The sequence below is a fragment of the Tamandua tetradactyla genome, chromosome 5 (genome assembly GCF_023851605.1).
Source record: "Tamandua tetradactyla isolate mTamTet1 chromosome 5, mTamTet1.pri, whole genome shotgun sequence".
Classification (NCBI taxonomy): domain Eukaryota; kingdom Metazoa; phylum Chordata; class Mammalia; order Pilosa; family Myrmecophagidae; genus Tamandua; species Tamandua tetradactyla.
In genome coordinates this window covers 62,179,707-62,193,207 of record NC_135331.1, presented here as the reverse complement: position 1 = coordinate 62,193,207, position 13,501 = coordinate 62,179,707, and the positions used below count along the sequence as shown (strand labels likewise).

The following is a 13,501-nucleotide window of genomic DNA, read 5'->3' as shown; positions in this document are numbered from 1 at the left end:
TGTATAGAGACTCATTTTGCTTCATGTTATGCATGTTAATTTTGAAATACCATTAAAATCACATATCCATTTAATGACCATTCAAAAAACACTCTGATTTATTTAACTCTCCTTACCTTGTTACTATTTTAAATTAAATTTCACTCTATGTAATTTAATGATAAAACAATCTGGCTTTAGAGTCAGTGAGGACATTACATCATTATAACCTTAGCAAAGTTTCCCATTTCTATGCTCTATTACTTTTTGTAAGATTTTTAGGGCATATTATTAAATTTTACAAATAGAAAGGCCAGTACTGGGTGTGTCAAGCAAAATGTCTATTCAAAATTTAAAAGGTACTCATCCTTCAGTGCAGATGCTGATTCTCAACTTGTATGAACCTAAGATTGAGTATTTTCTTCAATTTTGCACCGCAGGTGCCTTACTTACTCCATCCTTCTTCCAGCTCTGAAAAGCGTGAATCTTAATTTTTTTTTTGCAACATCCTAAAAATCTATCATGTGAGTTCTACTATCATATTAGTTACCTCCAGGAGCCCCTGCTCCTAAAACCTAATCTCTGATTTGACATTTAGAAACCATTCTTTGGAAATAATTACTTTATTTTTGGAAATCTGTATGTATCATTATTTTAAGAAAGAATTTAAAATTTTTCTATTATGTTCTTATTGATAAAATGTTACATTTAATGTGAGGCTGTTTAGAATAGAAGCTAAAAGCAACTTATTTTCATTTCTTAGGCAAGATTTTGATCTCTCTAATAAATAATAAAACCTATCACAAAGGGTTTTTATAAAAATTATTAAAAGATGGAATATATGTAAAGCAATTAGCAATGGACACAATACAAGCATGATAAGTGGAAGCTAATAATCATTAGCATTATTTATCAATTATTATTGGTATAAATGTCTACCTCTTTTTTCTTCTGTCTCAGTAGATGTTTCCTCCTACTCCTTTGGGCTAATCCTCTCAGGTATGCTCCTAATTCTGAGTCCTTTTGCTCCCTCAACTCTGTGGCCATTAGCAAAAGACCTTATACGGAAGAGTCATTCACTGCCTTTGCTTCTTAATCTGCCATCCATTTCCAAACGTGACCAATAACCTAGTTCTCAAAACCCACTGTAAACTACTGTTTTTTAATTTACCTTTCCTTTCTGTAGCACCAGACCACATTTAATAGTACCTCTTTGATTTCTGCTCTTCCCGCTTGGCTTCTCTAACATCATTCTATCATGACTGTTTTTCTTGTATCCTTTTGGTGTTTCTGTTTTTTGTTCGCTTGTTTGTTTGTTGTTGCTGTTGTTTTATGTTTGGATAGCACAGCAATGGATTTGGAATATGATTTTAAATATTAAAGTGGCATCTTCATAGTGAAGAATGGGGAAAAATAGAGGATAACTGAGTGGATTGAGATTTCAGAATAAAATAAACTACAGGGGAAGGAGCAGATTTTGGGTAAGGAAGTTTAATTTATTGCATTGTGTTAGAGAGAACTGCAGGGCATTCCATGGGAAGGTCAAGGAAATAAATGAAAATAGAACCCTGAGAAATCTGGTTAGAGTTTACAAATTGGGCAGTGATAAACACAGGAGACTCCTTTTAAAAAACATCACCCAGAGATACTACACAATAAGAAAGAAAGGGGGAAAAGAGAGCTCTCTAGACCTAAATTTATTTAACAGCTGCATAGAAAATGGAAATTCTGAAACTCAGAAGCACCCGATGGAGGATAATGGCAAGAACATTTTGTGATCTAATGATGGAGAAAGTGGTCCTTAGATTTGGTATTTATGAGGCATTTAGTGCCTAACTTCTGATATTTACATTTCAGGGGAGGGGTTTCAATTTCTGAATTAGAAATCCAATGCAAAGACCTAGTGAAATGTATATGAAACTGAATCATTAAATTCATCTAATATGTTCAACAAATGTAGCAGTAGATTAAAAACAGAAAAGTGGTAGGGCTGTTTAAGTGGGAGCTGAATGGAAGGAGCGTTTTTTTCTTTAATTATTAAAATCATCATAAGTCTAGTAGTGGGATGAACATTTGACAATGGATAAATAAGATGATTAATTTGTATGGTTGATGGCTTCTCTGAGATTCTAAGGCCTTTTAGGGGATTCAACCAGCAATTAGGTGACTTTCCTACAACACTTAGATTCATGAGGATTTGACATTATGAGGATGGATGGATGCTAGAAAGTGATTGGAATTGGGGGAACTGGAAAGGCAAGACTATGAGTGGCAGGGAAATAGCTTGAGATTAATATCGTGGAAATAGAGTAGTTTCAAGTAATACATGATGTGTTATAAACATATGTAGTAAAGAACTTTCAAGAAAACTGAAGTGAAAATGGGCATGAAGGTGAAGTATTGTGGTAAATACAACTGGGTATAGCTGTGATAAAGAAGATTAACACAATCTTGTAGTAATGGATTTTGACCCGTGGTGTTTTACCATAATAACTAAATCACTAATTCAATTTGAATCATAAAATCATTAAGCTTTAAAACTGAAATGGGCATTTGAGATAGACTTGATGAACCAGTATCATTTTAAAATTGAGGGGGTTGAAAAATGTGGATGATTTGAGAACACACTGCTAGTGATTAACAAAGATATGGTTATATAAGTAATTTACAAGTTGGCTGCAATTAACTTAAATGGATCATATCTTATTGATAGTGAAGAGTATTTTTGATCATGTGAAGAGTGTCTGGAACTTGTCCTTTCCACAGAGTTGGATTTTCAGTTCAGTTCTTTCAGTTCAGTTTTCTTTGGATGGGTAGTGGATTATTAGTGGATAATAAAAGTTTTTTTTTTAATATAAAAGATGTAGGCAGGTTTTGATTGGTTCTAACAGCTTATATCACTTTGGCAATTTTGTATTTCATCGATTAACATTGAATCACACTGTACTTTGTACGGTCCTTCCATCATTTTTCACGTGATAGAAACCACTCTTTGATACAAGTAAAATATGTGTCATTTAAACTACATGTAGCCAAGAACTATATCACTTATGGAGCTTTAACTGTTACTTATTAGCTTTCAGTTTTAAAGCTAAATAATTATTTCTTTTCATTTCACTAAGTAAAGCTCAATGGGAAAGGCTTCTTGATTTGCTTTTTGTGTGAAGAATCACATAGTAGAATTGTAGAATTACATTGCTAAAAAAGTTCATAAAATTAACCAATCTTATTCCTTCATTCCAAAGCTGAGTAAAAAAAATCAGAAAAGTTTACATGATTTGTCCAAAAGTTCACGATCTTCCATGTGACTAGGTTTCTTAGGCTTCTTCATTTCCTTGGCACTTCTCATGTTCTCTTTGCCCCAGGAATCTATTATTTGAAAATAACTCTACATTAATGCAGTTCCTGAATCTCAAGCTCCATAAAATTCATTTTAGTATGCAGAGTTTTCCATTTCAGTATAATATAGCATACTATTTAACTTAATGTTACTTATTGATATTTAGCTCCTGCATATCACACAGCCATTTGCATTTACTTTTGGTCGACATAAAAATACTCCTAGAAAGAGGCAGCTTAACAAGACAAAAACAAACAAGCAAACAAAAACTAAAAGCCTTTTATACAATGATACAATGATAGCTCTATTCCAGTCAAACACTGTAGCATGAATTGCTGCCCCATGCCCACCCACACTAGTACGTGCTGAGTGAGGAGTTTGGATTTTCACCCCTCTGAGTCTGTAATGAAATGCTTCACCCCTCCACTGGGATATCATTGGAGACCCCTTAGGGAGCCTGGATTTCCACCCTCACCAGGTGGAAACCAGGTGCTCTTCTCCCTCCCTACTGGCATGATATCAAAGGAGGCTTAGGGGAGTCCAGACTTTTACCATCACCCAATAGAAAGGAGGTCACTCTTACAGTGATGTCAGTGTAGAACACGTGAGGAGCCAGAAAATCTACCATGTCCCATCAGGAATGAGTATTTCTCCTTCTTGTATCTATGAAGGTTGAATAGGGAATCTTTCTACCGCCACTTAGTATAACAGCATAGTACCCACTCCCCTTTCCTTGCCAGAATGGTATCCCCCAAAAGTTAATTAAAATTAAAACAGAAAATTTAAAATAAGAAGCAAAGTCTTATAATATAAAAAATATTCAGGTCTCAATAAAAAAAAAACACTTATTTATCAAGTATCAGTAAGATCTCAAGCTGAATGAAAAAAGACAGAAAGTACCTACACTGAGAAGGCAAAGATGCTATAATTGTCTGACAAGGCTTTTAAAGCAATCATGATAAAAATCTTTCAACAAATAATTGAAAATATGCTTGAAACAAATGAAAACAAATAGAAAACCTCAATACTAAATAGAAATTCTCATAAAAGAACCTGAAGACATAAATAAACAATAAAGGAAAATTTAGAACTGAAAAATACAATAATGGAAATAAAAAGCTCAGTTGTTGGGTCAACAGCAGAATGGAGGGGGATGGAGGAAAGAATCGGTGAAATAAAAGAGAAGAGTTGCAAGAACCCAATATGAATAATAGAAATAATATAGACTGAAAAATAAATGGATAGAAATTTAAGGGCCTGTTGGACTAGAAGATCTAACATCCTGTCATTAGTGTCCTGGAAGGAGAAGAGAAAGAAAGTGGGAATGATGAAGTACTCCATTAAATAACAACTGAAAATGTCCCAAATTTGACAAAGATATAAACCCACAAATACAAGATATGAGTGATCCCCAAATAGAATAAATCTAAAAGGATCTCTACCAGGAAACATCATAATTAAAAAAAAAAACTAAAATCACAGTATCTTGAAAGTAGCCAGAGAAAAATGACACCTTACCTCCAGCAGTCAGAGAAAAACAGTACCTTATGTCCAGGGGAAAAACAATTTAAATGGCAGAAATTTTGTATTAGAAACTATGGAGGCCAGGCATCACAGGAAGGAAATATTAGCTAGAATTGCATAGTCAGAGAAAACACACTTTTTGGGATTGAAGATGAAATCAAGGCATTCTCAAATGAAGGCAAACGAGGAGAATTTGTCACAAGTTACCTGCCCTAAAATAGAATGATAACAGCGGTGGGAAAAGGAATGTGGAATACATTTTCTATACTTCACTAGAACTGATAAGATGATGACTCAGTTGACTGTGATTATAACCACTAGAAAAGCTATATAAAGAGATACACTTGAAAACACTACAGATAAATCAAAATGGAATTCTAAAAAAGACCAAGTAGCTGGCTAAAAAGCCAGAGAAATGAAAACAGAGAACTGAAAAAGAACACAACTACAAGAAAATGGTATATTTAACTCCTAATATAGTAAATAATTTCTTTGATGTAAATAGCCTAAATACTCTAATTAAAAGACAAAGACTGGCAGATAGTATTAAAAAATGTGACCCATTTATATATTGTCTATAAGAAATTCACTTCATATATGTTATAGGTAGGTAGAAAGTATAAGGATGGAAAAAGATATAACACGCAAATATTAATGAAAGGAAAGCAGGAGTTACTATATCAAGATCTGATGCAGCAGATTTCAGAGAAAAGAACATTATCAAAGACAGAGAAGAACATTATATAATGAAAAAAGAGTCAACCCACCAAAAAGACACAGAAATCCTACCTACATATACTCCAAGCAGTAAAGGAGCAAAATATGTGAAGCAAAAATTCATAAAACTGAAAGGGGAAATAAGCATCCATTTTTATAATTCATGGATTTGAAAACTCAATATAGCAAAAATTGCAATTCTCTATAAATTGTTAACCAACAGGTTTAATGCAATTCTTAACAAAATCTCAGTAAGATTTTCTGTAAATGTAGATAAGATTATTTCAAAAGTTATATGGAAAGGCAAAGGTACTAGAATAGCTAAAATAATTTTGAAAAAGAAAAATTAAGTGGAAGAAACGTCTACTCAATTTCAAGACTCTTTATATAGGTACAGTAATTAAGAAAGTATGATACTACTAGTGGAGGAAAGGACACATAGATCAATGGAATAGAACAGGTAACCCAAAAATAGACCCACAAAAATATGTCCAATTGATTTTTTTTTTTGCGCAGGCAGGCACTAGGAAAGGAACCTGGGTCTCTGGCATGGCAGGTGAGAACTCTGCCTGCTGAACCACCATGGCCTGCCCCCAACTGATTTTAAAAAGGTACAAAACCAATTCAAAGTTGAAAGGATAGCCTTTTCAGCAAATGGACCTGCAACAATTGGACATCCTAAGACAAAAAAAAAAAAAAAAAAAGTCCTCAACCTAAGTCTTGCACCTTCTGGATACAAATAACTCAAAATGGATCAAAGATCCCTTCACAAAAGTAATTTTGAAATTATGCAACTATAAAACTTTTAGGAGGAAAAAATAGAAAAAAAATCTTTGGGATTCAGGGCTAGGTAATTTGTTCTTAGACTTGACACTAAAAGCACAATCCCTAGAAGGAAAAAAATTGATAACTTGGACTTCATCAAATTTAAAAACTTCTGCTCTGTGAAAGAACTGCAGAGTGTATAAAGAGAAGCTACAGAATGGGAGAAAATATTTATACACCATAATGCCACCAAAGTCCAATATTTAAAATATATAAACGACTCTGAAAACTCAACACTCAGTGAACAAACAAAAGACATCCAATTAGAAAATGAACAAAAGACATGAAAAGACATTTCACCAATGGTGTCATACATGTGAAAAATAAGCACATGAAAAGATATCATCATTAGCTATTTAGGAAATGTAAATCAAAACCACAATGGGAAATCATTATTCCTTACCAGAAAGGCTAAACTGAAAAAAATGTTCATAGTTGATTTATTATTTGTAGCAGCTCCAAATTGGAAACAGTCCAAACGTTGTTCAAGTAGTGAATTGTTAAACAAACTGTAGTATGACTATAATATGGAATAACTCTCAGAAATAAAAAGAAATGAACTACTGATAGATGCAACAACTCCTGATAATTTGAGTGAAAACAAAAACAAAACCAAAAACAAACAGTTGCAAAAGACTGGGTGATGGTTAGTTTCGGATGTCAATTTGGCCAAGTGATTATGCCCAATTGTCTGGTCAGGCAAGCACTGGCCTAAGCATTGCTGCAAGGGTATTTCTTGGCTGGTTGATAAACCAGAAGGCTGGTGCATTAAATCATCCGTCAGTTGATTTCAGCTGTGGTTGATTACATCTGCAATCACCTAAGGTGTATCTCCCACCAATGAGATAATCCAATCGGTTGAAGGCTTTTAAGGAAGAAAAGAGACTTCTTCACTGCTTCTTCAACCAGCCACACTCTACTGTGAAGTTCATCCAGACCCTTCCTTGGAGCTGTCAGCTTCACAGCCTGCCCTGTGGATTCTGGACTCTTCCATTCCCATGGTTACATGAGACAATTTTATAACTCTCATATTTACAGATCTCTCCTGTTGGTTTTGTTCCTCTAGAGAACTCTGACTAATACACTATATAATTCCATTTATATAGCATTCTTGAAATGAAGATATTATAGAAATGGAGAACAGATGAACGTTTGGGTCAGAGTTTAGAGGTTGGGGGTTGAATGAAGTGGGTGTGGCTATAAAAGGGCCACAAGACAGATTCTTGCAAGCATGGAACTGTTCTGTACCTTGGCTGTATCAATGACAGTGTCTTGGTTGTGACATTGTAGTACAATTTTGCAAGATGTTATCGTTGAGGGAAACTGGGTAAAGGGTACATGGGGTCTCTTCATATTATTTCTTACAACCACATGGGAATCTATAATTATGGCAAAATAAAGAGTTGAAACAAAGAAACAAAACCCTAGCTAACTCCTCCTCTACCATGCCTCTTACTACACCACCAAAGTTTTCTTCTTTCATTTTGGAAACAATGAACAATGAAGATACTCCCATTATTTTTTAAAAATAAAAATAAATAAACTGGAATATAGTATTGATCATAAGTGAGCTACTCCTTACATGGAATGGAGTGGAATGAAAAGGAGTAGATAACATCAAATAATGAATAATCCTCTGATGCAGTGTTTCTCAGTCTTTTATAAGACTGTAATCATTTTTGATAACCGTAAAAACCACACATTCCCATTTAATATTATTGAAAATTTCAAAAGAAATGGTAATTACTGAACCATTCAAAACAATAGTCATTTTTTATGATGCTTCTTTCACCTCCCCTCCCAGAGAGTCTTATAGCATTACAATCAATAGGAACCCAATGTAAGAGGAACACACACCCTTAAACTGAGCCAGAAAATTCCAGCTGCATTTGAGCTTATGCCCTCCAGATTTCTGTTGCTTTCTTCGGAACTTGGGATCAGATGTTCTGATTGAGAAGAGGAGGGCCAGAGGAAAGGGAACATATTTCAGAGTTCAAAGTTCAGGACTGACTGTATTCGGTTTGGGTAGCAGCATCGAGCACAAACAAGGCATAGGCGAAGAAATGTGGTTATGGGATATTAACCTGATCATTCACTTCAGAAGTATCAAGTGGAGATGGGGATGGGGCAGGTAGAAAATTAAGCACATACAATAGATTGTTGTTTCTCTTGCCTCTCCCTTTAAGTAAAAACCCCCAGAACCCACCCACTTCTCTCCACTTTCATCACTACCCCCTTGGCCTAAGCCACCATCATGTCTCTGATTTTGCAATTGGTCTCTCTGCTTCTATACCCAATAGCCCTACCGACTGATTTGCCATACCGCAGCCAGTGATCCTTCTAAACAGAAGTCAGATCATGGTATTTCTCTGCTAAAAACTCTGAAATGAAAAAAAATAAAAATAAAAAACCTCTGAAATGTCTCCCATTTAACTCACGGAAAAGCCTAAATTCTGTAATGATCCACAAGTCTCTGCAGGACCTGGTGCCCCATTTCATCTCTGAATTCAGCTCACTTACTTGCATTGTTCCAGCTGCTCCTGTCGCCACATGAGGCAGGATCTTGCTCCTTCTCTTCCCATCCCCAACTCTATTCCCACCACAGGGGCTACACAGGTTAGAAAGATCCCAGGCAACCAGGGAAGACCCATCTCCTACACTGCCAGCACTTTCCCTCCATTCCCCTAGGGCACACTCACCTTAAGACCAAAAGGCTTCCCAGAAAAGAGTTCCTTCAGGCCTGGAAGCAGCTCAGGCCCTGGAGCCAAAAATCAACTGGGGGCAAGGGGACAGGACTTGGATGGAGGTCAAAGCTGGAGTGAAGGAGACAGGTCAGTTTTCCAAGGGCAAGAGCAAAATTTCTTAGCCCTACCAGCTTCAACTTCAAGGTCAATAGTAGAGGACTTTGTATCCTTTTTAAAATCTAGCTCTTTTCTTCGTGCTCCCTGTCATTATGTGGAGGGCCAGGAGCAATCAATCAGGCCTGAGCAGGGAAAGTCCCCACAACATTGGGGCAGAATGTCCCCAAGAGCTAAGCAATAACCAATGTTAGGGAACTAAAGGAACAGGATGTGTTTTGGCAACAGCTAATGGCATTCTTCTCCTTCTATGATTACGCTTGCTTGCAAGAAACTGCAAACCACAACATAATTTTAGCCTTTATGAGCTCACCTTGAAAACCTCTGGGGGCTGCTTTCTGAATCTTCCTTCTTGGAAATTTCTGAGGCAGTCGCAGGCCAGCTAATAAAGACTCCAAATTGGCTTGCAGTTTTAAATTATGTGGTCTCTCTTTTGTGCCCCATAACAATTATTTATGCCAGTTTGCAGCTATTTTGTACCCCAGAAAAGCCATGTCCTTTAATTCTCCTTCAGTATTATTGTTGGGGGGAATCATTTTGTTTCCATGGAGATGTGACCTACCCAATTGTGGGTGATAACTTTTGATTAGATGGTTTCCATGGAGATGTCTCCACCCATTCAAGGTGGGGTTGCTTACTGTAGTCCTTTAAGAGGGAACCATTTTTGGAAAAGCTTTAGAGCCACTGAGAGCTGCCAGAACTGACAGAGCCAACAGAACCGGTAAAGCCCCATTGAAGAGAAAGCTAGCAACTCTCGCCATCTATCTTTCCAGCTGAGAGAGAAACTCTGAACGTCATCGGTCTTCTTGAACCAAGTTATCTTTCCCCGGATGCCTTAGATTGGGCATTTTTATAGCCTTGCTTTAATCTGGGCATTTTCATGACCTTACAACTATATCCTTGCAACTTAATATATTCCCCCTTTTAAAATCCATTCCATTTCAGCAGCTTGCAAACTAGAAGATTATCTAAATTCAGATAAACATCCTTCACCTTAATTGCACATGAACTTCAGTCTTCACACCCTCCAAAAATATTTCCTTATATTCACTTAGAAAGAATTTTCTATAATGCAAACCTTATCATAATACTCCCTTACCTGAAAACATTGCTTTTAGTATTGCAGAGAGGTTGGGTGAGCATTTGGGAAACAGAAAGGTTGTGGCGAAGAAATTTGGTTATGGGATTTCCTTATGGGCGAGCCTTAAGGAGACAGTTAAACTTGGAGATCAGGGATGTATACCAATTCCAGTGGGGTCTGAATATGGCCTTGCTTGAAGGGAGAGGTGCGCCCTGGCTCATTCTGGAATTAATGTGTGAGTAACTTCACAACTGCATTTGTCAGCCATGATTGAGTCTGGGGAGGTAAATTTTCCCCAGAGCTCCTCAGCAGTCCAGTTTAGTTAGAGAAAATTCAGGGAATGGGATTCACCCGGGGTTTCTGTTTTTCACGTAGCATAGGATATTGACGATTTAGGGGGTTTATCAGCTTGAAAGTGAGACTTTATGGAATGGTAGGACTTGAAGCCAAAACAAAGTCACAAAGTTTCTTTCTATCCTCCTCTCTCTCTCATAAACACAAAGACATATATATACACATATATATATATACATATTTGTACACTTATTGCAAATACACACGTATTTATGTCTGTTTCTACACATACATACCTATATATCTATTAGATATACACATACATACTTAACTACTATTTAATGTACATATGTATATACTTTTCTGAGACTTAAGGAAGCTTTCTAAAACATTGATATTAAAGCTAGAAACTAAAATCTTTTTGAATAGATAATTTTATGATTTTAATAACCTGAATAAAAATCCTGTCGAAAATCATTATTCAAGATAAAAATAAATAAAAAGTAAGCATCATAACCAAATTTCTTTGCAGTTTTTTCAATGATGTTGTCTAAGGCATTGCAGCTTCAATATGCACATTTATCCAAGATTGTATCTACGATATGTGGTGGAAGCACATATTAGAACATGTGCTAAATTTTTAATTAGTGCTTTGTCATAATTTTAATTGCATCTCTTCAAGGTTTTTTTTTCTATTGTCTCTGAAAGATTCATTTTAGTGTGCTGATTATTCAGTTTTAAAAGCATTCTATTTTCAAAATGTTGTGAAAGAAAAAAGGCCATGTTAATAAATTATTAAGTAATTTTAAAATGGCACCACATAAATATTCTGCTAGACCCTCTTTGTGCTGCCTGTAAACCTCTCCTTAGGAGATGCATTGACTCTCTCAGACCATCAACGTGCTCTTTAGTAAATGGCTTCACATGGCATCAATTTCTATGCAAACCAGTGCTGATTGTCCCACTTTATTCTATCAGCCATTCCCAACACTATTTTCTATTAAAGGCCTGAAAAAAAGTGAACAGATTTTTAAAAATGAAATATTTACCATTCCCTTGATACATTTGATATATAGATTCAATGCATTCCAAATATAATTTACACTATTAGTCTTTTTTTTTTATTTAATTGATGCATGTGCCTTGGAAAAGCACATGTTTTCCACCATGTGAGGGAAGTTGATCCATCATTTTGCATGATATCTAATCATTTTTATGGCACTAATTATCATAGGATTTGTGGACCGGACAAAGATCAATTTAAAACACGCTCAGGAAAATGCTAAATGTAATGTGGCTTGTTATTAAGTGGAATTGGCTGTCAAACCTTGTTCTTCAAAATATTTAAAGTCCACTCTGTAAAAACTTGATAAACTGTTCACCTGTGAATAATGTGATAACCTGATATATAGATCAGGAAATAAAAGCATGAGGAAAAGTTAGATTGGTTGAAAGGTCAAGAAAATAGAGGAAAAGGACGAGAGAAAGGGGAGGGTGGTAGGCAGAGAACAGATCATTGTTTTTAAACAGATAGAGAATAACAAAATTTTGAACAAAATAGGGTTTTGTTACTGCTTAGTTATCTTGGTCTTTTTTCTAAGTTTCCCTGATACTTGTGAGACTATATCAACCCATTTTTTCCAGCCAGCAAATACTCTTGAAAAGCTGCTTTTGTGGATATAAATACAAATACAGATATAAATGATATACTGTTATAATTATATATTTATTTAAAAAATCACAAATCACTATGCTTTGGAAATTTTGGCATTCAAAGAAACAAAATATTATTTCTTCCAGTTTATAGCCCTAGTAAATCCTTGAGAGGCAGAAAATGAATGTCCAACGGTTCTGAGGGACATATTCTAATCATGCTTTTATTTACTATGGGAGAAAGGCTTTTCTAGACAATCAACCTAACACTGTCACACAAATCCGTCTGTACTTCTGAACTTGGGACATTAGCTCCTGTGATAGTGGTAGGTGGCAGCATCCTCTCTTCATCAGCTTCAGAGTTCTTAAAGTACAAAGACATTCCCCAAACTGTTTCAACAACTGAATTACCTGAGGAGCTAGTAAAATACAGATTCTTGGGCCACTGCCTTTAAGATTTGCATCCATTATTCCTGGGGATATGTCCAGAAATCTGTTTTCAATGAGCATCTCAGTTGATTAATATGTAGCTCTTTTGAGGGGCAATTTTGGGTGAAAACAAGTAAACCTTGCTATTAACAAACAGGGAAGCTGCTTCCCTGTTAAATACCAGGGAATGCATTTGTTGCATTTGTCAGTTAGATACAGAATCTGCACTCAGTCCAACCATCTTTCTGTAACTACAGTTACAATGATTCAATAATTTGGAATTTATGAAGAAGGGAAAAATAATTTGTTAAAAATTACTGAGGCCACATTATACAATGATAACTATATTTACTTGATATTTATAACTCAAATAAATGTATATTATAATGCATTCCTTTGAATGATAAATCAACAACTCATTGGCATTCTAATATCCTTTTTTTTCAAATTTTTAATTTTGCTTCTCCCAGAGAATAATGAAATAGGACAGAATAGTTTTGGTGTTGTTTGTTTTTGTTTTGTTTTTTGAAATAAATATTAATATTAAGTCACCTTCAAAATGCTTGAGGCTATTTTTCTAAACAATGCACTTCAAAAGTTGGCTTATAGAAATACAAGTATTATTGCTATATTAAGTCCTTCAGTGACATTTGAAATACCAATGCCATATTTTTCTTTTTTTTTCACTCCATTACTTAATTATCACGAACTGGAGTGGGAGGCTTTTAGTCATTTTTTGTATTTATCCTATTTTTTTTTAACCTGAAAGTGTGGTGGCAATGCAATGCTTTCATATCTAGA

The 13,501-nt window shown here is 35.3% G+C and overlaps 1 long non-coding RNA gene across 1 annotated transcript in view; it reads right to left on the bottom strand.

The window, feature by feature from the left end:
* Positions 1 to 9,403, bottom strand: part of LOC143684209 (uncharacterized) — a 47,251-nt gene extending 37,848 nt beyond the window's left edge. Inside the window, exons 1-2 of the long non-coding RNA XR_013175905.1 lie at positions 9,085 to 9,403; positions 3,253 to 3,348 (exon numbers count right to left, since the gene is read on the bottom strand). This is a non-coding gene — a long non-coding RNA (uncharacterized LOC143684209). The remainder of the gene's footprint in view (positions 1 to 3,252; positions 3,349 to 9,084) is intronic.
* Positions 9,404 to 13,501: the final 4,098 nt, after the last annotated feature.